Here is a 25,352-nt window from a genome sequence, read left to right as displayed (position 1 = left end):
AAAAATCTGGACCACTCTGTGTCTTTCACAATTCTTTTTTTGGCTTGGAAGAAGTATTTTGCATTCTCACTTGAGTTAAACTTACTTAACATAAAAGTGAAATCCAACTGTGTTGTAGTTGCTATGGGAACCATAACTTAGGATTTTTTACTTTTGTGTGTATCTCAGATCTTAGCTATAGCTCTTCATTAATGTAGATTTTTTTTATTGCCATCATTTTTTTCAGCTTCTGTTTTTTGACAAAGCAAAAAATGTATAGGATCTATTTAAAATTGTAAAGCAAGCTTTTGATAAAGGTGTTTATATGAGACACTGTACCTAAAGATCTGCCTTATTCAGTGCAAACCAGCAAGCCTTCTTGGGTCTTATGAAGCCTTGTTCACATAAAAGATGCCCTCCTGTTCCTTGTTGTTCTCTCTGGCATCTGGAACCCAGATAAAGCTCATGGGTACTGAAACAGGCAATATGGTGGCATCTGGGACCAAGGGGTCCACTGGCTGGCTAAGGCTGAATTGGGAGCCCCATAGTCTTCTCTGGGAACACACCCAGATGAGCAAATGTCCTCTCTAAGGGTATGCTTCCATGTAAATCTTGTAATACTTTTTACAAGATTACAAGTAGGATGTGTTCTGTTGCAGAGGGTTTTTCAGTGCATAAGATATGATAGTAGTGTTCACTGTCTTGTATAAATTGTAATTTGATCCGTTGTAAAGGAGGTGGTACAGTGCGTGGGAGTGGGTTTTCTGTAGTCGTAATTCCAGGGTTAACATCTGTAACCTACCAAATTCTGTGTGACTCTGGACAACATAACCTAACCAATCCTTAGTTTCTTACATTAACAATGAAAGTAATGATTATATTGATTCAGTTCAGTTCCATTCAGTTGCTCAGTCATGTCCAGCTCTTTGCGACCCCATGAACTGCAGCACACCAGGCCTCCCTGTCCATCACCAACTCCCGCAGCCCACCCAAACCCATGTCTAGGGAGTCAGTGATGCCATCCAACCATCTCATCCTCTGTCATCCCCTTCTCCCCCTGCCCTTAATCTTTCCCAGCTTCAGGGTCTTTTTTAGTGGGACAGCTCTTCACATCAGGTGGCCACATTATTGGAGTTTCAGCTTCAACATCATTCCTTCCAAAGAACACCCAGGACTGATCTCCTTTAGGGTGGACTGGTTTGATCTCCTTGCAGTCCAAGGGACTCTCAAGAGTCTTCTCCAACACCATAGTTCAAAAGCACCAATTCTTTGGTGCTCAGCTTTCTTTATAGTCCAACTCTTAACATCCATACACGACTACTGGAAAAACCATATCCTTGACTAGATGGACCTTTGTTGACAAAGTAATGTCTCTGCTTTTTAATATGCTGTCTAGGCTGGTCATAATTTTCCTTCCAAGGAGCAAGCATCTTTTAATGGTTGCAATCACCATCTGCAGTGATTTTGGAACCCAAAAAAATAAAGCCAGCCACATGCTTTAATTTAATTGTTACATGCCATTACGTGAAACAGTCTCAATTTACCATTCTTTCCATTAGACTTTGAGGCTCCTCCATGATTTTATTCTAATAAATAGTGTTACTCTGAGTATCACCACCTAAGTATGTCATTTCCACTTGTGATAAAGTTCCTGGAATAAAAATCTAGATGTGGATCAAAATTTTTGTATGGCTTATAAGTTTTTGGCTTCTTTGTTTTGAGGAGTGAGTGGGATATTATATTGGGTTGGCCCAAAAGTTCATCGGGTTTTTCTGTACCATCTGCTTGACCAACTCGATATAAAATGATCTTGGCACAATGCTTGGTATTTAAAAGCTTAGCTTAAAAAACACGTGTTTATTATCATTTGAAAGTAATACTAAGCTGTATAGACTAGTAAGAGCCTGTTGGGCAACTTGAAATAGAGTGTGGTAATCTAGATACCCTAGGTAGCTCAGAGCGTAATCTAAGTTACTGGTTGAACTCTCTACCACTTTTAAACTGCTACAGCTCTCAAAAACTTTTGTGAGATTTCCGTGTACCAAATTAAACTCATCTTCTTAAATTATATATGCACAAGTCTTTTCAATATAGGACACAGTCTCTAGTGTTCCATAAGGGTTACAATGTCATGGCATGACTTTAAGATTGTTAGAACTTTTATATAATTGAGAGGAGCTCTGAAATCTTTCTGAAGTCTTAGCTGCATGTCTTAGCATTGCATCTTTGATTTGATCTTGACTTACAGACACCATTCTGAATTTGTTCTCTTTCTAGAGGCAACGTCTTTACTTGAAAAGTCTTTTGCCAGCTGGAGATGCTGTAAATGTGCAATTTTTATTTTCCAACCTAGCAAGTCTTCAGTTAACAATGTACTGTCTAAATTGTACTTGAAAATGGGACTGTTCCTTTAGCTCATCTCTCATACTATCATGTTATACATAGCTAAAAGATGACAAATAATACTGTCAACTGTTTGCTTGGAAATCCCATTAGCCAGATCCGCAAGTCTGTAGATATATTTTCTATCTTCAAAGTTACTGCAGGCAGTATTTACCCTTATTGTTCCCACAGTAATTGCCCTGAGTCTTCTTTTCTCCTGTCCTCAAAAACCATTTCTTTACCGTTTTTCCTGTTTTCCCTGATAGTCTTCTCACTGTCCTTCTGGCCTCCATATGCCACCTTGTCTCAAAGTTAATGCTATGAATTTTAGGTTTGTGTTATAGTATCACTCAATTTCTGTACTAGTTACCTATTTCTATGTAATTTCTATATAACAAACCATTTCTATATATCAAATTAGTGGAATCTCATGGCTGTGATACCATGTTGAAACTCAAAAGTTGATTCATGAAAATACAGAATTTGCCATAAAAATGGAATAAAGGATTTTCAGTTTGCCTAAAGATGATAAAAAGAATTTTAGTTAAATAAACTTGAATGGAATCACAGATGACAGAAATTCTGGTCAAAGAAGGATCTGGGTTTAGCAGGAAAATGCAAAATAGGCAACAAGCTGTAACTAACAACACAGTACTGCTGCAGTTAAGAAATATCCATAGTCTCTCTGTATTCTGGATATTGAGATATTAACAATGAAATTTCTTTTCCTTTCCCCTGAAAATGTAAGTTTTTATGATTTCTATATTTGTCATCTTACATCACAATATAAAACAACTCATTATAAAAATAAAGATAAGCACTTTGATTAGTTTACAACTGAAACTTATTTATACTTTTGTACATTTTCTTCATCTATGTGCAACTGAAATGTATCTGATTATGCTGTATCTCAAATATGTGTATTAATTTTTATTTTAAGTGATATCAAATAATTTTGGAATTCATGTGGCTATTTCGTTGATTATGGTCCAGTCAAAGGTTTTAGCATAGTCAATGAAACAGAGATAGATGTTTTCTTCTGAAATTCCCTTGCTTTCTCTAGAATCCAGAAAACGTTGGCAATTTGGTCTCTAGTTCCTCTTCCTTTTCTAAACCCAGCTTGGACATCTGAACTTCTTGGTTTGCATAATGCTGAAGGCTAGCATGCAAGATTTTATGCATGACCTTTCTTGCATGGGAGTTGAGTGTGATTGCCTGATGGTTAGCACATTGTTACTGCTCTTCTTGGGAATTGGGATGAGGATTGACTTTGTCCAGTTCTGTGGCCACTGCTGGGTCTTCCAGATTTGCTGACATAATAGACACCTTGATGGCATCCAGGCTGGATGAGTTACAACCCAGAATCAAGATAGGTAGGAGAAACACCAACAACCTCAGATATGCAGATGATAGCACTCTAATGACAAAAAGTTAAGAGGAACTAAAGAGCCTCTTGATGAGAGTGAAGGAGGAGCGTGAAAGAGCTGGCTTAAGACTAAATATTAAAAAAAAAAAAAAAAAAAAGATCATGGCATCCGGCCCCATTACTGCATGGCAAATAGAAGGGGAGGGAAAAGTGAAAGTCGTGACAGATTTCCTCTTCTTGGACTCCAAAATCACTGTGAATGGTGACTGCAGCCATGAAATCAGAAGATAATTGCTCCTTGGCAGGAAAGTGATGACAAACCCAGACAATGTGTTGAAAAGCAGAAACATTACTCTGCTGACAAAGATCCATATAGTCAAGGCTATGGTTTCCCAGTGATCACATGTGGTTGTGAGATCTGACCATAAAGACAGCAGAATGCCAAAGAATTGATGCCTTGGAACTGTGATGCTGGAGAAGACTCCTGAAAGTCTCTTGGACATCAAGGAGATCAAACCAATCAATCTTAAGGGAGATCAATTCTGAATATTCACTGGAAGAACTGATGCTGAAGCTGATGCTCCAATATTTTGGTCATCTGATGCGAACAGACGACTCAGTGGAAAACTCCCTGATGCGGGGAAAAATTGAGGGAGAAGAAGAAGAGCGTATCAGAGGATAAGATGGGTAGATGGCATCACCGACGCAATGAACATGAACTTGGGAAAACTCCAGGAGATGGTGATGGACAGGGAGGCCTGGTGTGCTGCAGTCCATGGGGTCGCAAAGAGTCAGACTCGACTGGGTGACTGAACAACAACAGCAATTTCATTGTTTATTTAACCCTTCACATATTATTATATATTATATGATATAATAAATATATTATGGCATGGTATATATTGGGGGCTTCCCTGGTGGCTCAATGTTAAAGAATCCACTTGCCAGTGTAGAAGATGCAGGTTTGATTCCTGGGTAGAGAAGATCCCTTGGAGAAGGAAATGGCAACCCACTCCAGTATTTTTGCCTGGGAAATCCCATGGACAGAGGAGTCTGGTGGGCAACAGGGACTACAAAAGAGACACACGACTTAGCAACTAAACAACAAAAACAATGTTATATATTATTATACATTATACTGTTTTCATGTTTTTATGATGATTTTTTTTATGATTTCCCTGTAATCATCTCCATAAAAAACACTCTCATCTTCATTTGTGATTTTGGTCCTTAAAAAAGATACCTAAATATAACTAAATAATATGAACAAGTTTAAATCTTTTAGTATATAGTTGACAATTATGCGTCCAGAATCATTTTATTAAATTATCCTCCCACCAATGTAGAGCAGAGTGTTTGTCACTGCACCCTTCTAACCCTGAATACTACCTGTTCTCATATTTTTTTAACCTACTGAAAGAAAATGTGTCATTTTTATTGCATTTCTTATCTTACTGAATTGAACTTTTTCATATTTTTATTAGCCATTTTTATTTCCTTTTCAAGGAATTGTCTTGTTGTATTCATTGCTCATTTTTCCATGGAGCCTTAGTGTTTATCATAACAATTTTTACATATGGATCACTTAGTGAAGATCCTTACCCTTTTAAATATCATACATTTTCATTTTTATATTTATTGTTTTTCTCTTATTAAAATGAACTTTCCCTTTGTGATACCTTCTATTTATTTTTTAAAATTTATTTTTAATTGGAGGCTAATTGCTTTACAATGTTGTGTTGGTTTCTGCCATATAACTGTGAATCAGCCTTAAGTATACATATATCCCCTTTCTCTTGAGCCTCCCTCCCATCCTACCCTCATCCCACCCCTCTAGGTTATCACAGAGTGTAATGATGTGTTCGTTACCTGTAGGCCTAATTTTGCTCAAACAAAAAGGCAGGTGCCCAAAAATAGAAGCTAAGAAAAGAAGTGTCACTTTCCACATTTGCTATTTGTAGAGAGTTTCAACTTATTGATGGTACATATTATTCTATTAATCGAAAGCTTCCTCCCCCCTAAAATAAGCATGTGGGCATCCTTGAAACACTAAGCACACTAGCAACAGATAAAATTTAGAGTATTGGTAATGAGTTTCATTTCCTTAACTAATTTTCTCTTTCATAAGAGCAAAGAAGAAAAATTTACAACAGTTAATTGGGACAAGAACTCATTAGTACCCTTTGAAGGCCTCTGGCATTTCAAAGAATATAATATGTTGAAGTAAAATTAAATGGATGATTTCAATTCCAAGCAAAGGACATTTGAAGCAAGAATCCATAAAAAGCATCTGTATTGCATAACTCTATAGCATCAAGAGTCCCAAAGAAAAGCCCAGATTAACTTTGGTGGAATAATTCATACATAAATACATATAAATGGCTCCCATGAAAGAATTACCTTATGTCATAAATGAAATTGCCAAATACATCTTCATTTGGGCTAAAGACACTGGCAAGCAGAATATGATTTGAGATATCCAGTAGTTATTAGTTAATGACAAAAAAATGTTGATGAATTGCATGCTTTAAATTGTCTGAGATAATCTGAGGACTGTGTGGTTCCTAACTGGGAAAGGCACAGCAATTTTTTTGGTGATATTACCACAAGACATGTTGTCATAACTCTCATTATTTTTTCCTGTTTGTTTTCTTTCTTCCCTCTCTTCTTTCATTCCTTCCTTTTCTTTCCTCTTTCCTTCTCCCCACCCCCCTTCCGTCCCTTTCTCTGTATTTAAACAAGTTATTTTGAAAGAAAGAAGAATACCTTGCAGAGTTTGGATCCACTGACTTGGTCAGTTAAACACATCCCAAAACTAGAAATGAATTCAAAATAGCTGAAAATCCATTATTCAGATTTCATAAAAACAACAATGCAAACTAGTGCAGCCACTCTGGAGAACAGTGTGGAGAGTCCTTAAAAATTGCAAATAGAACTGCCTTATGACCCAGCAATCCCACTGCTGGGCATACACACCGAGGAAACCAGAATTGAAAGAGACGCATGTACCCCAATGTTCATCGCAGCACTGTTTATAATAGCCAGGACATGGAAACAACCTAGATGTCCATCAGCAGACGAATGGATAAGAAAGCTGTGGTGCATATACACAATGGAGTATTACTCAGCCGTAAAAAGAATTCATTTGAATCAGTTCTGATGAGATGGATGAAACTGGAGCCGATTATACAGAGTGAAGTAAGCCAGAAAGAAAAACACCAATACAGTATACTAACACATATATATGGAATTTAGGAAGATGGCAATGACGACCCTGTATGCAAGACAGGGAAAGAGACACAGATGTGTATAACGGACTTTTGGACTCAGAGGGAGAGGGAGAGGGTGGGATGATTTGGGAGAATGACATTCTAACATGTATACTATCATGTAAGAATTGAATCGCCAGTCTATGTCTGACGCAGGATGCAGCATGCTTGGGGCTGGTGCATGGGGATGACCCAGAGAGATGTTATGGGGAGGGAGGTGGGAGGGGGGTTCATGTTTAGGAATGCATGTAAGAATTAAAGATATTAAAATTTAAAAAATAAAAAAATAAAAAATTAAAAAAAAAGAAATTAATGAGAAACTCAGAAAAAAAAAAAAAAAAAAAGAAGAGAACAACATACCAAAATCACAGTAACAGGAATCGTATATCTTCTTTTCTTACCATTTCCATTACCGTTCACAGATGCTACTAGACTACTTGCTCTACAGATCCTACAAACCTCACATTAACTTTATAAATTTTCTGTTCAAACTCATGTAACTAGGAAATAGCAGAGTTGGGATATGGACCCACGTGGTTAACCAAAGCCATACTCTTAACTACCATACTGAATTGAACTACCTTTTATGTGCACAGCTTAAAGGGCCATAATTTATCTGACAAATGAAAACAGGTTTTGTAAGATTTTGGCAAATCCAAAATCTGTCATGGCATTTGACGTTTGAAGAGCAGTTAGATTTTAAATTGCTGTCTGCAATTTATATCATTCTTATATCAAGGTTAATGGTTTTTGCTATGTATTTAGCGAGGAAATAACCTTATGTCTCCAGAATTAAGAACACGAAACCCTAATGATGCACATTTTATTTTTGCAGAAGGATAGTATTATAGAGTATCCTTAATTTCCAGAAATAATGAATTAGAATGGTATTTAAAAATCATTTCGTGTGACAATCAACATTTGATAATGGTATGGATGTGAGAGTTGGACTGTCAAGAAGGCTGAGTGCCGAAGAATTGATGCTTTTGAACTGTGGTGTTGGAGAAGACTCTTGAGAGTCCCTTGAACTGCAACAGGAGATCCAACCAGTCCATTCTGAAGGAGATCAACCCTGGGATTTCCTTGGAAAGAATGATGCTGAAGCTGAAACTCCAGTACTTTGGCCACCTCATGCGAAGAGTTGGCTCATTGGAAAAGACTCTGATGCTGGGAGGGATTGGGGGCAGGAGGAGAAGGGGACGACCGAGGATGAGATGGTTGGATGGCATCATGGACTCAATGGACGTGAGTCTGAGTGAACTCCGGGAGATGGTGATGGACAGGGAGGCCTGGCGTGCTGCTATTCATGGGGTTGCAAAGACTCAGACCCGACTGAGCGACTGAACTGAACTGAACTGAATTCATATATATATATACATATGTACATATATATGTATGTAAACATAATTTGTATATGATTTATAGTATATATTAATTAAGAACAAAAGTATCTCCACATTTGTTTGCAAGGAGCTTTAAATAGCTAGTGGGAGAATTCATTTCTATATAATTGAAAAAGCACCCTCATTATATACCAAAGCATGCATGTATATATATTACTCTTCCTATAGAGGTTTTCTTTGACATCAGTTTAGGTTATAATAAGTAATCCAAATTAAACAAGTGAGAAAAACTGGGATCAGTATCCTGTTTTGTTACCAAAAAAATCAAGAGATTAAAATAGTATGTGACGTGATATAAAAGTTGCTCAGTTATGTCCAGCTCTTTGCGTTATGGACAACAGTTTTGTAGTTTGCATTATGTACAACAACAATTATATACAACTCATGGATTGTAGCCTGCCAGGATCCCCTCTCCATGGAATTCTCCAGGCAAGAATACTGGAGTGGGTTGCCATTCCCTTCTCCAAGGGATCTTCCCAACCCAGGGATTGAACCTGGGTCTCCTGCACTGCAGGCAGATTCTTTACTGTCTGAACCACCAGGGAAGTCCTTTAAAATAGTATGGTTACAGCTAATTTCAGGAAGCAGGAATATGATGTTTAGAAAGAGAAACCAATATTCATAAATTGTCATTCCTTGTTTTTTTTTTTTTAAAATAATGAAGTTTTAGACTGTCATTAAACCTCTACTCATTCTTCTGAAATAATGAAGAATTCAATACTGCTTTCAGATTGCATATTAAAATTTTAGATGAATAATTTCACATTGTTGCTGAGTACTAAACTATGGTTCGTCAATTTGAGACACTTTGGTTCGTCAATTTGAGACATTTTGTTTTTCCTGCAATTATTACTTAACATATTAATACTGGTTTATCAATGAGTATTTCTTTGTGAATTGACACACATCCTTCTCTCCTTTGAGGGAGAGCAGAGCATAAAAAGACATCAATGAGTCAGCTTCAGACAACATGTCATCTGTTTTGACTTCTTTGATTTTGCTTTTCCTTGAGCCAGTTTATTAAAAGAAAGGAAACCTGTGTCATCTGGGACAAGTCTTGAAGGCCACATGGAATTATCAGAAAACAAAGCTAAGACCTATTTTATAAAAGCATTCTGTTTTGGCAGTTTGGGACACATATAGACTCCTCAGAGGATGTGCGAAAGAAAATAGAAACTCAATTTGTATTGGTGGTGGGGGGGAGGTGGGCGGAAACTCCATGTTTTTGGAAGTTACTATTTACTGATAATCAGCCATGATTTGGATTTTAAGTTTTTAAGGAGCTCAGGTCCCCATGGAGACTATAACCAATAGCAATAAATGAGAAGAAAGTTCCGTGTCCTACTCCCAGGTCATGTGTTTCTTTCACTCTAGTAATATGACTGTCCTAAAAATTTGTGTACTCTATTTGGTCCTTTCTAGGAAATTAATAACCTATGTTTAGGCAGTTGTTTTGAGTATTTGATTCATTTTTTGCAGGAAAAAATATCCAAAAGGAAATGTATTGCAGCTAAAGCATTAAAAATGCACACTTTCTGTTCAGGACAGAAAATCAATGTAGATTAGAGATGAAAAGACTTGAGATAGTAGTAAATTAACATTGCTTCTAATGACTTAGTAGTTGTGAAACTAAGTCTTTTCCCATAAGCCTGGGAGGGAGGAAAAAAACATCATTACAAGTTTTATGGATTTAGCCTCTAGATCTAAAATAAATGTAATCATGCAACATGGTGAATGCAATTTATTCTCAAAAGGATGTATTCCCTTAGGGAATTGTGGGCCATTTATTCTACAAGAATATACTTGTGCTCACATTCTGTTGTTAGGCTGTGACTAAAGATTTATAGAATGTGGCAAGTTTAAGTAATTACATTTTCACAGTCTAAATAATTCCTGTTCGTAAGTCATCAAATAATTTTTGGAAAAAAAATTCTGAGGAGAGATGTGAGATATTTCAGTTCAGTTCAGTTGCTCGGTTGCGTCTGACTCTTTGCAACACCATGGACTGCAGCATACCAGGCTTCCCTGTCCATCACCAACTCTCAGAGCTTGCTCAGGCTCATATCCATCGAGTCAGTGATGCCATCCAACCATCTCATCCTCTCGTCGTCCCCTTCTCCTCCTGCCTTTAATCTTTCCCAGCATCAGGGTATTTTCTAATCAATCAGTTATTCTTATCAGGTGGCCAAAGTATTGGAGTTTCAGCTTCAGCATCAGTCCTTCCAAAGCATATTCAGGACTGATTTCCTTTAGGATTGACTGGTTTGGTCTCCTTGCACACCAAGGGACCCTCAAGAGTCTTGTCCAATACCATATTTCAAAAGCATCAATTCTTCGACACTCTGCTTTCTTTACAGTACAGAATTCAGAAAACAAAATATAAAATTAGACTTATAATAAGATAAAAATCCTCTTCCTTGCCTTTCTCCAGCTGTTCCTAGTCTCTTTATAGTTCCTGAGTGGTCTATATATAGACATGTCAGAGGGTCTGTAAAAGCAAAATCATTTTACTCTAATTTATTTTTGGATCTCACTGTGTTGACAGTCCCCCTCCCAAATCTCCCCTTCCCACTGGAGTTTTTCTTTTATTCCTGAAAGTGAGAAAACAGGCTTTTAAAAAAAATGTCCTATTTCCATTTCTTACTCATTCTGTTCATCTTTTGGAAACCCATTGCTTTCCTGTTTGAGTTTAGGCCATTTTCTTTTGACTTGACCATGATTTTATCAGTAACTCTTTTTTTAGGTTAGGCTCTTCTTCCCTGGAGATTTCCTGCTCTCCAGCCTAAATTGGTGGCTCTTCAGGCCTATTACACATCCATCTACCCTTCTCTGCACCCCCTGCGTTAGATTCATGCTTTCTTAGATCCTACCTATTTTCTTTCTAATATTCTTCACACAAATTTCTGAGAAAGCTTGTTCAGGAGATAAACTTTCTGAGTTTATTCTACCTTTACACTTGAGTGATAGGTTTACTAGAGGCAGAATTCACGGGTGAGAATCAATCTTCCTTCGAGCGCTGAAGTAATTTTCAATTGTATTCTAGGAAGCAAGGTTACTGATGGGAAGTCTGAATCAATCTGTTCTTCATTCTTTTGTAGATAACTTGGAAAAAAAATCTTGCAATATTCATTTCATAAGGGTTGTCTTACCATTTCCAAAGGAGATGTCTGAGTGTGAACCTAATTGAAAATTTTGTAGGCCTTTTTGATTTGAAAGCATGAATACCTTCAACTCTGGAGTGTTTATGTATCTATCATTTTGATGATTCTCTATGCTTTTGACCATTTGACTTTATCTTTAGATAATTTCATTTAACAGTTATATGTATTATAACTTTGTTTATTTACTTATTTTAAAAATATTGGGTTTTTTCCTCTAGAGGATTAAATGCTTCTATGTTTCCAAAGGTGGTGGAGGGACTGTGCTTGTTTTCCAGCCCACTTTTACACTCACTGTTATTCATACGTTCCTTCCTAAAGTCTCCAGATTATAAAGAATTCTGCCTAGAAGTTAATCTTCCTCTGCATCTGTGGCTCACCCATACATACTGTGGACTGCCAGTTTCTCTGCTCTGCTTATTAATGAGCACTTAAATGTCCAGTCTTCCTCCGCTGGCAATTGATTGAAATAGCTCTATTTTGCTGCTCATAATTTTAGGGCTGTAGAGGTGGCATGCTGTTTGCCTTTTTGAATCAGAAGTGGAACAGTAACTATGAAAGTCCATTAAAGGTGGTGCTAGTGGTAAAGAACCTGCCTACCAAGGCAGGAGACATAAGAGACATGAGTTCAGTCCCTGGGTCGGGAAGATCCCCTGGAGGAGGAAATAATACCCCGTTCCATATTCTTGCCCAGAGAATCCCATGGACAGAGGAGCCTGGGGGACTACAGTCTATGGGGTTGCAAAGACTTGGACACAATTGAAATGACTTAGCATGCACACACACAACATATTTTTACTTTGAAATTGTTTCCTTTTCTCAGGGAGATCTGAACGGGTGGCTTTGTTATCCAAAGGTATGGAAATCCAATGACTGTTAGAATTCCTTCACTCTTTAAAAAGTCCTTCACTGATTGTTTATTATATGGTAAGGACTATGCTATGTGTAAGTTATACCATAACAAACAAAGCCTCCAAATGTTTCCATTTTAAAGAGGGGAGAAGAAGCATATAACCATGTAAAAACAATGTTTATCATAAATTCTATGAGAGATGTAAAGGATATCACAAGATTCCCAGAACAGATTCAATACATCAACCAGGGCCTGGAAAGATTCCGGAGATCCTTCATAAAGGAAATGACACATGAATTAAGATTTAACATTTGAGTATGATGGGGAAGACAGGAGGAGGTGAGAATTTCAGGCAAAGATAACAGAAGTAAAAGCATAGAGGTGTTTAAAAATGTAATAGTATTTTTATTGATTTGTATTAGATCCACATGTCTGCTACACACAGGCTGGACTAGTTCAAAGTAAGGCTAACTTTGTAGCCTTTTTTTCCCCCTCCATCAGGCTCTCCCATCAGAAAGCTTCCATAAGCTTCTTATCCTCTCCATCAGAGGGCAGACAGACTGAAAACCACAATCACAGAAAACTAACCAATCTAACCACATGGACCACAGCCTTGTCTAACTCAATGAAACTATAAGCCATGCCATATAGGGCCATGCAGGACGGATGGGTCATGGTGAAGAGGTCTGACAAAATGTGGTCCACTGGAGAAGGGAATGGCAAACCACTTCAGCATTCTTGTCTAGAAAACCCCATGAATAGTATGAAAAGACAAAAAGACAGGACACTGAAAGATGAATTCCCCAGGTCGGTAGGTGCCCAATATGCCATTGGAGATCAGGGAGAAAAAACTCCAGAAAGAATGAAGAGATGAAGCTAAAGTAAAAATAACACCCAGTTGTGGATGTGACTGGTGATAGAAGTAAAGTCTGATGCTTTAAGAAGCAAAATTGCATAAGAACCTGGAATATTAGGTTCATAGATCAAGGCAAATTGGAAGTGGTCAAACAGGAAACAGCAAGAGTGAACGTCAACATTTTAGGAATCAGCAAACTAAAATGGATTGGAATGGGTGAATTTAACTCAGATGACCATTATATCTACTACTGTAGGCAAGAATCCTTTCGAAGAAATGGAGTATCATCATAGTCAACGAAAGAGTCTGAAATGCAGTACTTGGATGCAGTCTCAAAAACAGCAGAATGATCTCTGTTTCCAGGGCATACCATTCAATATCATGGTAATCCAAGTCTATGCCCCAACAGGGATGCTGAGAAGCTGAAGCTGAATAGTTCTATGAAGACCGACAAGACCTTCTAGAACTAACACCCACAAAAGATGTCCTTTTCTTTATAGGGGACTGGAATGCAAAAGTAGGAATTCAAGAAACACCTGGATAACAGGGAAATTTGGCCTTGAAGTACAGAATTAAGCAGGGCAAAGGCTAACAGAGTTTTGCCAAGAAAACGCACAGATCATAGCAAACATCCTCTTCCAACAACACAAGAGATGATTCTACACATGGCCATCACCAGATGGTCAATACCAAAATCAGATTTATTATATTCTTTGGAGCCAAAGATGGAGAAGCTATATACAGTCAGCAAAAACAAGACCAGGAGCTGACTGTGGCTCAGAACATGAACTCTTTATTGTCAAATTCAGACTTAAATTGAAGAAAGTAGGGAAAACCACTAGACCATTCAGGTATGACCTAAATCAATCCCCTTACAATGATACAGTGGAATTGAAAAATAGATTCAAAGGATTAGATCTGATACAGTGCATGATGAACTATGGACAGAGGTTCATAACATTGTACAGGAAACAGGGATTAAGACCATCCATAAGAAAAAGAAATGCAAAAAAGAAAAATGGCTGTCTGAGGAGTGCTTACAAATAGCTGTGAAAGAAAAGAAGCAAAAAGCAAAGGAGAAGAGGAAAGATATACCCATTTGAATGCAAAGTTCCAAAGAATAGCAAGGAGACATAAGAAAGACTTCCTCAGTGATCAGTGCAAAGACATAGAGGAAAACAATAGAATGGGAAAGACTAGAGATCTCTTCAAGAAAATTAGAGATACCAAGGGAACAGTTCCTGCAAGATGGGCTCAATAAAGGACAGGAATGATATGGACCTAACAGAAGCAGAAGATATTAAGAAGAGGTGGCAAGAATACACAGAACTGTACAAAAAAATATCTTCATGACCCAGATAATCACAATGGTGTGATCACTCACCTAGAGCCAGACATCCTGGAATGTGAAATTAAGTGGGCCTTAGGAAGCATCACTATGAACAAAGCTAGTGGAGGTGATGGAATTCCAGTTGAGCTATTTCAAATCCTGGAAGATGATGCTGTGAAAGTGCTGCACTCAATATGCCAGCAAATTTGGAAAATTCAATACTGGCCACAGGACTGGAAAAGGTCAGTTTTTATCCCAATCCCAAAGAAAGGCAATGCCAAAGAATGCTCAATCTACCACACAGTTGCACTCATCTCACATGGTAGTAAAGTATGCCCCAAATTCTCCAAGCCAGGCTTCAATAGTATGTGAACCATGAAATTTCAGATTTTCAAGCTGGTTTTAGAAAAGGCAGAGGAACCAGAGATCAAATTGCCACATCTGCTGGATCATTGAAAAAGCAAGAGAGTTCCAGAAAAACATCTACTTCTGCTTTATTGACTATGCCAAAATCTTTGACTGTGTGGATCACAACAAACTGGCAGATTCTTAAAGCAATGGGAATACCAGACCACCTCATCTGACTCTTCAGAAACCTGTATACAGGTCAGGAAGCAACAGTTAGAACTGGACATGGAACAACAGACTGGTTCCAAATAGGAAAAGGGGTACATCAAGGGTGTATATTGTCACCCTGCTTATTTAACTTTTATGCGGAGTTCAGTTCAGTTCAGTTCAGTCGCTCAGTCGTGTCCGACTCTTTGCGACCCCATGAATCGCAGCGCACCAGGCCTCCCTGTCCATCACCATCTGCCAGAGTTCACTCAGACTCACGTCCGTTGAGTCTGTGATGCCATCCAGCGATCTCATCCTCTGTCGTCCCCTTCTCCTCCTTGCCCCCAATCCCTCCCAGCATCAGAATCTTTTCCAATGAGTCAACTCTTTGCATGAGGTGTCCAAAGTACTGGAGTTTCAGCTTTAGCATCATTCCTTCCAAAGAAACGCCAGGGTTGATCTCCTTCAGAATGGACTGGTTGGATCTCCTTGCAGCCAAGGGACTCTCAAGAGTCTTCTCCTACACCACAGTTCAAATGCATCAATTCTTCGGTGCTCAGCCTTCTTCACAGTCCAACTCTCACATCCATACATAACCACAGGAAAAACCATAGCCTTGACTAGATGGACCTTAATCGGCAAAGTAATGTCTGTGCTTTTGAATATACTATCTATGTTGGTCATAACTTTTCTTGCAAGGAGTAAGCGTCTTTTAATTTCATGGCTGTAGTCAACTATCTGCAGTGATTTTGGAGCCCCCCAAAATAAAGTCTGACAGTGTTTCCACTGTTTCCCATCTATTTCCCATGAAGTGATGGGACCAGATGCCATGGTTTTCTTTTTCTGAATGTTGAGATTTAAGCCAACTTTTTCAGATGCAGAGTACATCATGAGAAACGGTGGGCTGAATGAAGCACAAGCTGGAATTAAGATTGCCAGGAGAAATATCAATAATCTCAGATATGCAGATGACACCACGCTTATGGAAGAAAGTGAAGAAGAACTAAAGAGCCTCTTGAAGAAAGTGGAAGGGGAGAGTGAAAAGTTGGCTTAAAGCTCAACATCTAGAAAACTAAAATCATGGCATCTGGTCCCACTACTTCATGGCAAATAGATGGTGAAACAGTGGAAACAGTGGCACACTTTATTTCTTCAGGCTCCAAAATCACCGCAGATGGTGACTGCAGGCATGAAAGTAAAGGACGCTTAGTCTTTGGCAGGTAAGATATGACCAACCTAGCCAGCATATTCAAAAGCAGAGACATTGCTTTTCCAACAAAGGTCTGTCTAGTCCAGGCTATGGTTTTTCCAGTAGTCATGTATGGATGTGTGAGTTGTACTATAAAGAAAGCTGAGCACTGAAGAATTGATGCTTTTTAACTGTGGTGTTGGAGATGACTCTTGAGAATCCCTTGGACTGGAAGTCGATACAACTAGTCCATCGTAAAGGAAATCAGTCCTGAGTGTTCATTGGAAGGACTGATGTTGAAGCTGAAACTCCAATCCTTTGGCCACCTGACATGAAGAACTGACTCATTGGAAAAGACCCTGATGTTGGGAAAAATTGAAGGTGGGGAGAGAAGGGGACGACAGAGGATGAGATGGTTGTATGGCATCACCGACTCAATGGACATGAGCTTGAGTAAATTCCCACATGTGGTGATGGACAGGGAAGCCTGGCATGCTGCAGTCCATGGGGTCGCAGAGTCAGACATGACTGAGTGACTGGACTGAACTGAACATTTTAGATAGGGACCAGAATGTAAAGAAAATACTTGACCATCCTAAATTTTTATATAAGGCATTCTCTATATATTTAAGAGTTTTATATATGTAGGGGTCCTAAGTGGCTAGCAGCATGGCAGGGAAGTAGAAATTAAAAGATAAGTATGTTTCTAGATATTTTCAAGAAGAGGCTGGGAAGTGGTGGAGTCATTTCACAAGACAGTCATTAAAGTAAGATGAGTAGTTTGGGGAAAAATTTTTTAAATTCAGTTCTAAACTTTCATTTTCTGATTTGTTATATGAATATTACCAAATATGGATGTCTCAGACCATTTGTAAACTGTTTCCTAACAACTTGATACAACTTTTAGTTAAAAATAGTAAATATTCTGAAGTGTGTAGATAACATGGTTTTATCATCCTAAAATAGAATATCTTTGTTGTTGTTTAGTCACTAAGTCACGTCCAGCTCTTTTGAGAGCCCATGGACTGTAACCATCCAGGCTTCTCTGTCCATGGCATTTCCCAGGCAAGAATACTGGAATGGGTTGCCATTTCCTTCTCCAGGGATCTTCCCAACCCAGGGATTGAACCTGCGTCTCCTGCATTGCAGGTGGATTCTTTACTGCTAAGCCACCAGAAGAGCCCTGAATGCCTTATTAAATACCTGGTAATTGGGTTTCCCAGGTGGCGCTAGTGGTGAGGAACCCAATATTTTCAGTAGAGGGGAATTATGATTCTGCTGAGCTCCTTTAGCCGGCCTATGTGCCATGGTGGGTGGTTTAGTCTGACTTATCCACTTCTGATATGATTCTAACCACCAGTTAACTGTCCATTAGAGTCTATGCACCTCCAGCTAGCCAGTATTGTATACTATCTACATGCCTACTGCTTTTCAGGAAAACCTCAATATCACTGCCACTCAATACCTACCAAGTGTTCGAATAAGAAAGATTATATTTATGGGGAATTGAGAAGGAGTAAGTGGTACATATATTCTGCCAGATCCTCTCTATCCTATCCTACACGAACAGGGCTTCATACCTGTACTGGATCAGGTTAGAATTTTCAGTGTATTATTTACTCCTGATTTGCATTTTAGCTATATGTCAATTAACCTACATTGAGTGATTTTATAAGAAACAAACTTATGACCTCTATTCATTGTCAAGGTTTTGTTGAAAGCTATGCTTTCAACAGACTCACAGCAAATATCTATCTCTTGTCTCTGTAGAGGAGGGAAACCTTTCCCTTCTTCCCTTCTAGGTTCTGTGGCTGGTCTAATAATTAAATTGATGTAAGATAGATGAACAAGAGGAAAACAAATTTAATTTTCTATATGCAGAAATCCATTAAAATATGAGACTAAAAGAAGTGGCCAGAGCAAGCAGATTTTATGCCTTATAGAGAAATAAATAACACATTTGTGAAGAATTGATAAGAGAAAGAAATTTTGGCTTGGAGTGGTAAATTAGTGAGAAAGTAACAAGGTTTATTTATACAGCCTTTTGGCTGTAAATTCCCTATCTCTGGTGATAAGAATATTTCTCTACATCTTGGAATAGGGATTACCTTTCACATGAGAGATTTATTTCCTGCTTTAAAGGGACAAAGGAGGGCTAGAATGCTTCTATTTCACCAGCCTTTCCTCAAATAACCTTAATTCAAAATAATCAGTGTGCCAGACTGGTATATTTTGATCTCCTTCATCCAAATCCTGGGAATAGTAATGTTTTACTTATGTTATTAGGTTGTTTTTCCTTGAGATCCTGATAAACTTAAGCATTAGATACATATAATTTTAAGATTAAATATGTGACCTGCCAAAGATTTCCAAAACAAACACACAAAAAAGCTTTCTAGATCAATTTTCTGATAAACTAATAAAAGTAATTCCTTTAGTATACATTTACTAACATTCTGTGCCAAACACTCTTCTAGTCCCTGTTGATTCAACATTGAAAAGACCGAATTCAAGCTTTTATGGGCAAGACAGACAGTATACAGGTAGTGAGAAATAGGTCATAGAATGACATTACAATATGAAAGTTTGTCTCTCTGTCTCTCTCTTTTGTGTGTGTGTGTGTGTGTGTGTAAGTTGCTCAGTTGTATCCAACTCTTTCCAGGAGATCTTCTGACCCAGGGATCGAACCCAAGTCTCCTGCATTGCAGGCAGATTCTTTCTGGTATGAGCCACTAAGGAAGCCTATATATCTATTCCCTGGAGAAGGTAATGGCTACCCACTCCAGGATTCTTGCCTGGAAAATTCCATTGGCAGAGGAGCCTGGTGGGCTGCAGTCCCAGGGATCTCTTCGCCAGGTGCTGCAGATATATAGTAGAAGCATAGTGTTAGTCGCTCGGTCATGTTTGACTCTGTGCAACCCCATGGACTGTAGCCTGCCAGGCTCCTCTGTCCATGGAATTCTCCAGGTAAGAATACTGTATCCTCCTCCAGGGGATCTTCCCAACCAAAGGATCGAGCCGAGGTCTCCTCCACTGGATTCTTACTACTGGACCGCCAGGAAAGCTCTATTCTTTAATGTCAACTTTAAAATTAATATATTCAATTAAAAAATTAAACCTGTTAGAACTATAATTGAAATTAACTTGATTTTATGTGAAACTTGACGAGATTTAAGCTCGCCATCCAACAACTTGATATGCCTTTTCCTTCTAATTTCTCTTGTATTAGTTTGATCAATATGATTTTGCAGGCTTTTTCATGTAGATTTTATACTTTCCTTGTTAAGTTTATTTCTGTATACTTTGTAGATTTTATAGCAATTGTGAATGGAATATTTTCCCCTTTCTAAGTACTTATTATTAAAATGGAGAAAATATGTTGCTTTTGTGTATTTATCTTGTTCAAATTTTCCTATTAATGAAGTTTTTCTAAAATCCTTTGGATTTTTTTAGGTTATATCTTTAAGAAAATAAACTTTTTTCATTTATGTACAATAATAGTATTATATCTTTTTATTGTATGCATAAGACTCTCTAATAGTTAAAAATATATGTGGCAATTATAGGAATCTCAGTCAAGTTCCTGAATTTTCATGTAAAGATTTTGGTGGCTTTGCATGCTTGCACAGTCATGCCTGAATCTTTGCGACCCCCATGGACTGTAGCCTGCCAGGTTGTTCTGTCCATGAAGTTTTCCAGGCAAGAATACTGGAGGGGGTTGCCATTTCCCACACCAGGGTAAATATTTTAATATTTTGTTATTTATTTTATGATTGCTATTGGCATTTATTAAATAGTCTTTACCATATTTAAATTTTTGTTGTTTTTGTTCAATCACTAAGTCATGTACAGCTCTTTGAGACACCATGGACTACAGTACACCAGGCTCCCCTGTCCTTCAGTGTTTCCCAGAGTTTGCGCAAATTCATGTCCATTGATTCAGTGATTCTATCTAACCATCTCATCCTCCGCTGCCCCCTTCTCCTTTTGCCTTCAGTCTTTTCCAGCATCAAGGTATTGCCCAATGAATTAGCTCTTTGTATTATGTGGCCAAAGAACTTAAATAGGTTCCTTCAATTATAAGAATGATAATGCACTTTGTTAAATGTTTTTAAACCTATATTAATATAGTAATATTACTTATTGTTTTAAATTTTGGATATATTCAGTTGAGTTGATAAATGTTCTAATATTAACCCCATCTTCCTTTACTGGCTGCTAAATCACTTCAGTCGTCCGACTCTGTGCGACCCCATAGACAGCAGCCACCAGGCTCACCCAGCCCCGGGACCCTCCAGACAAGAACACCAGAGTGGGTTGCCATTTCCTTCTTCAATGCATGCAAGTGAAAAGTGAAAGTGAAGTCACTTAGTCGTGTCTGACTCTTAGTGACCCCATGGACTGCAGCCTTCCAGGCTCCTCTGTCCATGGGATTTTCCAGGCAAGGGTACTGGAGCGGGGTGCCATTGTCTTCTCTGGTTCCTTTACTAGACTATACCATATTTGTTTGTAATATCTCAGTCTTTGCTTCCATTACAAAATTCTAATATTTTTATTTCCGTATGTTATATCTTTACTCAAAAATGAGATTGATTCATAGCTTTTCACTTACAGTATTTTGCAAGATATCCAAGCTTCATAAAATAAATTGCGGAGATTCCCTTCTGTGATCTGGAATAGCTCAAGCAGGATTGGAGCTATTAATGTTTCTAAGAGCACATCTATGAAATCACCTAATCCTAGTATTTTCATGAATGATAGCTATTTAATCATTTTTCCAATCAATTTTACAGTAATTGGTCTTTTCAAGTTTTCAATTTCTTACATGATTTTGGTAATCTAAATTTTGACAGAGCATCTATATTCTGAAGACTTTATTTTATGTTATTATCTTAGAATTCCAGTAATACTTGATTCATTTCTTTTTAAAATCTCTTCTCTATTCCTAGATTTATTTATTTTCCCTGGTTTTTTTTTTTTTTTTTACTCCATCCATTATTACTTCAGAATCAAGAAAACAGCTAAAATCAGTGTCATTTCACTGTTGCTTTTGCTCTCCTCTCTTATCACAGTAATGAGAGGAGGCAGGATCTTGATGTAACCTGGACACTGCCTCGAGGATGTTTGCTAAATTTTATGGTAATAGTTGTGCCAGATTGATAAAGTAGCTTTATGACTTTCTTGCTCTGGGTTTTCTTAGTGTAGTTGGTGTGTCAAGTAACAATAGTAAACAGTTACTTAAAAAGGGGAAAAAAAATGATGTAACTGAACAAAGGATTTCAATTTATTCAATTTTTAAATTCATTAATAATTTTCCTTTTACTGAGTCAACCAAACTGAAGCTAAATGAAGAAGTAGTCTCTGAGTGTAGCAGTTATTACAGAACTGCTTTTGTGTAATATTCTCTATAGCATTTGTTTCAAAATAAATCTTTATTTGCAACAATATCACCAAATATTCTGAAGTTGACCCTTCACTTATTTTGTGAACAGTTTTAGTTGTTGGAAGCTTTTTTGATTGCCTAGCTGTCTCCTTAATGGAATAGTTGTCATTTTCTTGGTCATCTCTGTGCTGTGTTTGTAGACATCTTGTCAGTGGTTTTTGGAAACGTTGACTCATCTGGGGACTCCATGCACAAGAATATGTTATCTAAATTCCGCCATCAAACCTCTGTCTGCCTAGACCTGTCATTTTCTGAAATGCAATGGAATCAATTTTTCTGTCTTCTCTTTTTTTTCCTCTTAAAGGTACCACGTGTATTTAAGGAACTGTGTAACAGAAATGTTCACTGCATGTATGAAATTCATTTAGTCTAGAATTCATCTTTATTGTATGGGGGTGTCATAGACTGAAAAATTGGTATGTGTGTGCAAGAAGATGCCCCTTGGAAGTGAAGCTGCTGTTTTCTAAGAATTTTTTTTCACAGTCCAGTAAAATTTTAATTATCTTGTCATCATTTTGAAATGTTAGTGTTTGATGAAGGGCATAAATACTTTTGTTTGGTTACTCAGCCATGCCCGACTCTTTGCGACCCCGTGGACTGAAGCCAGGTTTCCTGTCCTTCACCATCTCCCAGAGCTTGCTCAAACTCGTGTCCATTGAGTCAATAGTGCCATCCAACAATCTCATCCTCTGTTGTCCCCTTCTCCCCCTGCCTTCAACTTTTCCCAGCATCAGGATCTTTTCCAATGAGTTGGCTCTTCACATCAGGTGGCCAAAATATTGGAACTTCAGATTCAGCATCAGTCCTTCCAATGAATATCCAGGGTTGATTTCCTTAAGGACTGACTGGTTTGGTCTCTGCAGTCCAAGGGACTCTTGAGAGTCTTCTCCAATACCATAGTTGAAAGGCATCAATTCTACAGTGCTCAGCCTTCTTTATGGTCCAACTCTCACATCCATAGGTGACTACAGGAAAAATAATTGCTTTGACTATACAGATCTTTGTCAGCAAAGTGATGTCTCTGCTTTTTAATACTCTGTCCAGGTTTGTCATAGCCTTGCTTCCAAAGAGCAAGATGTCATGATGTTAGTTTTCTGAATGTTGAGTTTTAAGCCAACTTTTTCACTCTCCTCTTTCACTCTCGTCAAGAGGCTCTCTAGTTTCTCCTCACTTTCTGCCATTACCTGACCACTGAGTAAGAATGAAATAAACAGCCCGGTAGCTTTAAGTCAGTCTAGAGCAATGATATATCACTCCTGTGTATCAGTAAAGAGTGAGTGCTCATGCTATCGACTATGAAAATGAGATTTACTGATAAGAAAAGGTTAAAAAAATGTAACAGTCATTTTAGGAAGCCAATACATTTTTACTCAAGGGGAAAACTGGTGTCATGTGAATGTCTTCCATTCCCCTGCAACTTTTTCTGCGTTGGTGTTGAAAGTGAATGATTTCAGTGTGACAGATTGCACACTTGCTTTTAGATATCAGATACACCTATTCCCAAGGCATAATATCATTCAGACTTTTCTGCACCAAAAAAAATATATTGAATTGGAAAAGGTTTCAAGAATTTTATTCCTTTCCCACCAGAGGCATTTTCCAGTTTGAGCTCAGTTTCACTGTTACTAATTAAATAGTAAAAATAAACAGGACCTCAGGGAACATCCATCGTTTAACTGGTGATGTCTTCTCCCCTGTGCCATTGCCACACATCTTGTTATGGTAAAAAGATTATCCGCTATTGTATTTATATAACCCTAACTCATTTTCAGCATGTAACATCACTGTTAATATGCAAAAAATAACATACTTATTCTTTTTTACATTTTTAAAAATTTAATCTTTCAGTATTATTTAGATAATGCATCATCATTCCCCCCTAACTGCTTTTCTTTCACACTGATCACCTTGGGTTCAGATTGTTTATGATTAAGTATGCATTCATGTTTTCATTTCTCTTTGTGTATCAGAGCATAATAAACTGAACTTCTTAGTGCTAATTTTGTGTACAGAATAGAAATATTAATTTGAGGCTTATAGAGCAAGAAACAATGGCATAGAGTTGCTGTATGAAACAAAAGATCTTTACTTTTCTTTTAAAATGTATTTGACCTTATTTGATAGTTCTTGAATATACTTTATATTATTGTTTCCAATATTTTCCTTATTTTACCATTTTATGAAGCTAGGTATGTATAAATAAATAACTAAATAGAAATCATTTATATCAGTTGGTAGGAATGCTGGAGAATTCAGATAGTCTCATGCAAAAATGAAACATGGAAAATTTTTGTTAACTGTTTGGTACAAAATTCTATAACTAAAAATTGCGTGAGAATCAGGTTACATAAAAGAGATACACAAAATAATGGCAATGTTCTACAAAAATATAAGGATGAAAACTCTCAGAAAGATCACTTCAAATACCATTTTTCAAAAATTTTCTGATGTAACATCAATATAATAGAGGGCAGTGAAATAATTTTTAATTGATATTTACTTTTGCTACAAATATTGGAAGGAATTAATTAAAATAGTAAAATAAGTACTGTTTAGGGAAAAAAAAGTTTTGAACTAACATCCAGGACTCTTTTGGAGCTTTTAAGTATACCATTTGCACTCATGCAAAAAGGAGCTGTCTCTGGTTATGCAAAGTCTTTTGGGCTTCTCTGGTGGTTCGGTGGTAGAGAAGTCAACTGGCGATGCAGGTTCCGTCCCTGGGTCGAGCAACCCACTCCAGTGTTCCTGCGTGGAGAACCCCATGGACAGAGGCACCTGGCAGAGTGTGGCCCATGTGGTCTCAGAAGTCTAGTACTTTGTACTGGATCAGTCACCCCAGGGCTAGGATAGCTTCTCCCCTTTTGCTTTCTCTCCTCTCCTTTCTCCCTCTCCTCCACTCTTATTCTTCCTCATCCCCCCTGTTTCCTCCTCTTCTTCACCCCTCTTCTCTTATAAATTTGCGTAAGTTTTGCTAGACAGTGATTCAACCAAAAATAATAATGAAATTAACAATTACCATGATATCTACTATGTGATACTATTCACTGTAATAGAATCTTTCATATACATATATGAATGTTTATACAAGTCACTCAAACTAGAATTTGAATTTTATAGAGGACAACTGGTGCTTGGGGAAATTATATAATATTCCCAGAACATCCTATTGCTGTTAGATAGAAAATATGGATTGGTCATTGATTTGTGTATCTTCATAATTTGTACGTTTTCTTCTAAGTCACATGGCCTCTCCAAAGAATGAAAGGGCACACAACAGTGACTCATGCAGGTTATGACATAGAACACACACAAACTACTGATGACATGCTAAAGTCATGAATATAGCCTGGTGTTAATTACCAGTTCCTACAAACTGACATGTTACTGAAACCTTGAGCCACAAAGAATGTCTGACCAAATTCTGCCTCCTGCTTTGCCGTGTTTCAGCATGCTGTGTTTGTGTTCATATGTTGCTGAATTTTAGACTGATTACTTCTTATTGCTTCTTATTCTTCTTATTGCTGGAAGAGCAATAGTAAAGGATATCTTGCATTTAAATTTCCAATTCC

At 37.7% G+C, this 25,352-nt stretch overlaps 1 protein-coding gene across 4 annotated transcripts in view; it reads left to right on the top strand.

Moving 5' to 3' along the window:
* Positions 1-25,352, top strand: part of NKAIN2 (sodium/potassium transporting ATPase interacting 2) — a 1,193,593-nt gene that overhangs the window by 559,627 nt on the left and 608,614 nt on the right. The gene's annotated exons all lie outside the window — the stretch shown is intronic.

Source organism: Ovis aries, chromosome 8 (genome assembly GCF_016772045.2).
Source record: "Ovis aries strain OAR_USU_Benz2616 breed Rambouillet chromosome 8, ARS-UI_Ramb_v3.0, whole genome shotgun sequence".
Classification (NCBI taxonomy): domain Eukaryota; kingdom Metazoa; phylum Chordata; class Mammalia; order Artiodactyla; family Bovidae; genus Ovis; species Ovis aries.
The sequence above is the reverse complement of the archived record's forward strand: the minus strand, read 5'-3'. Positions and strand labels throughout refer to the sequence as shown.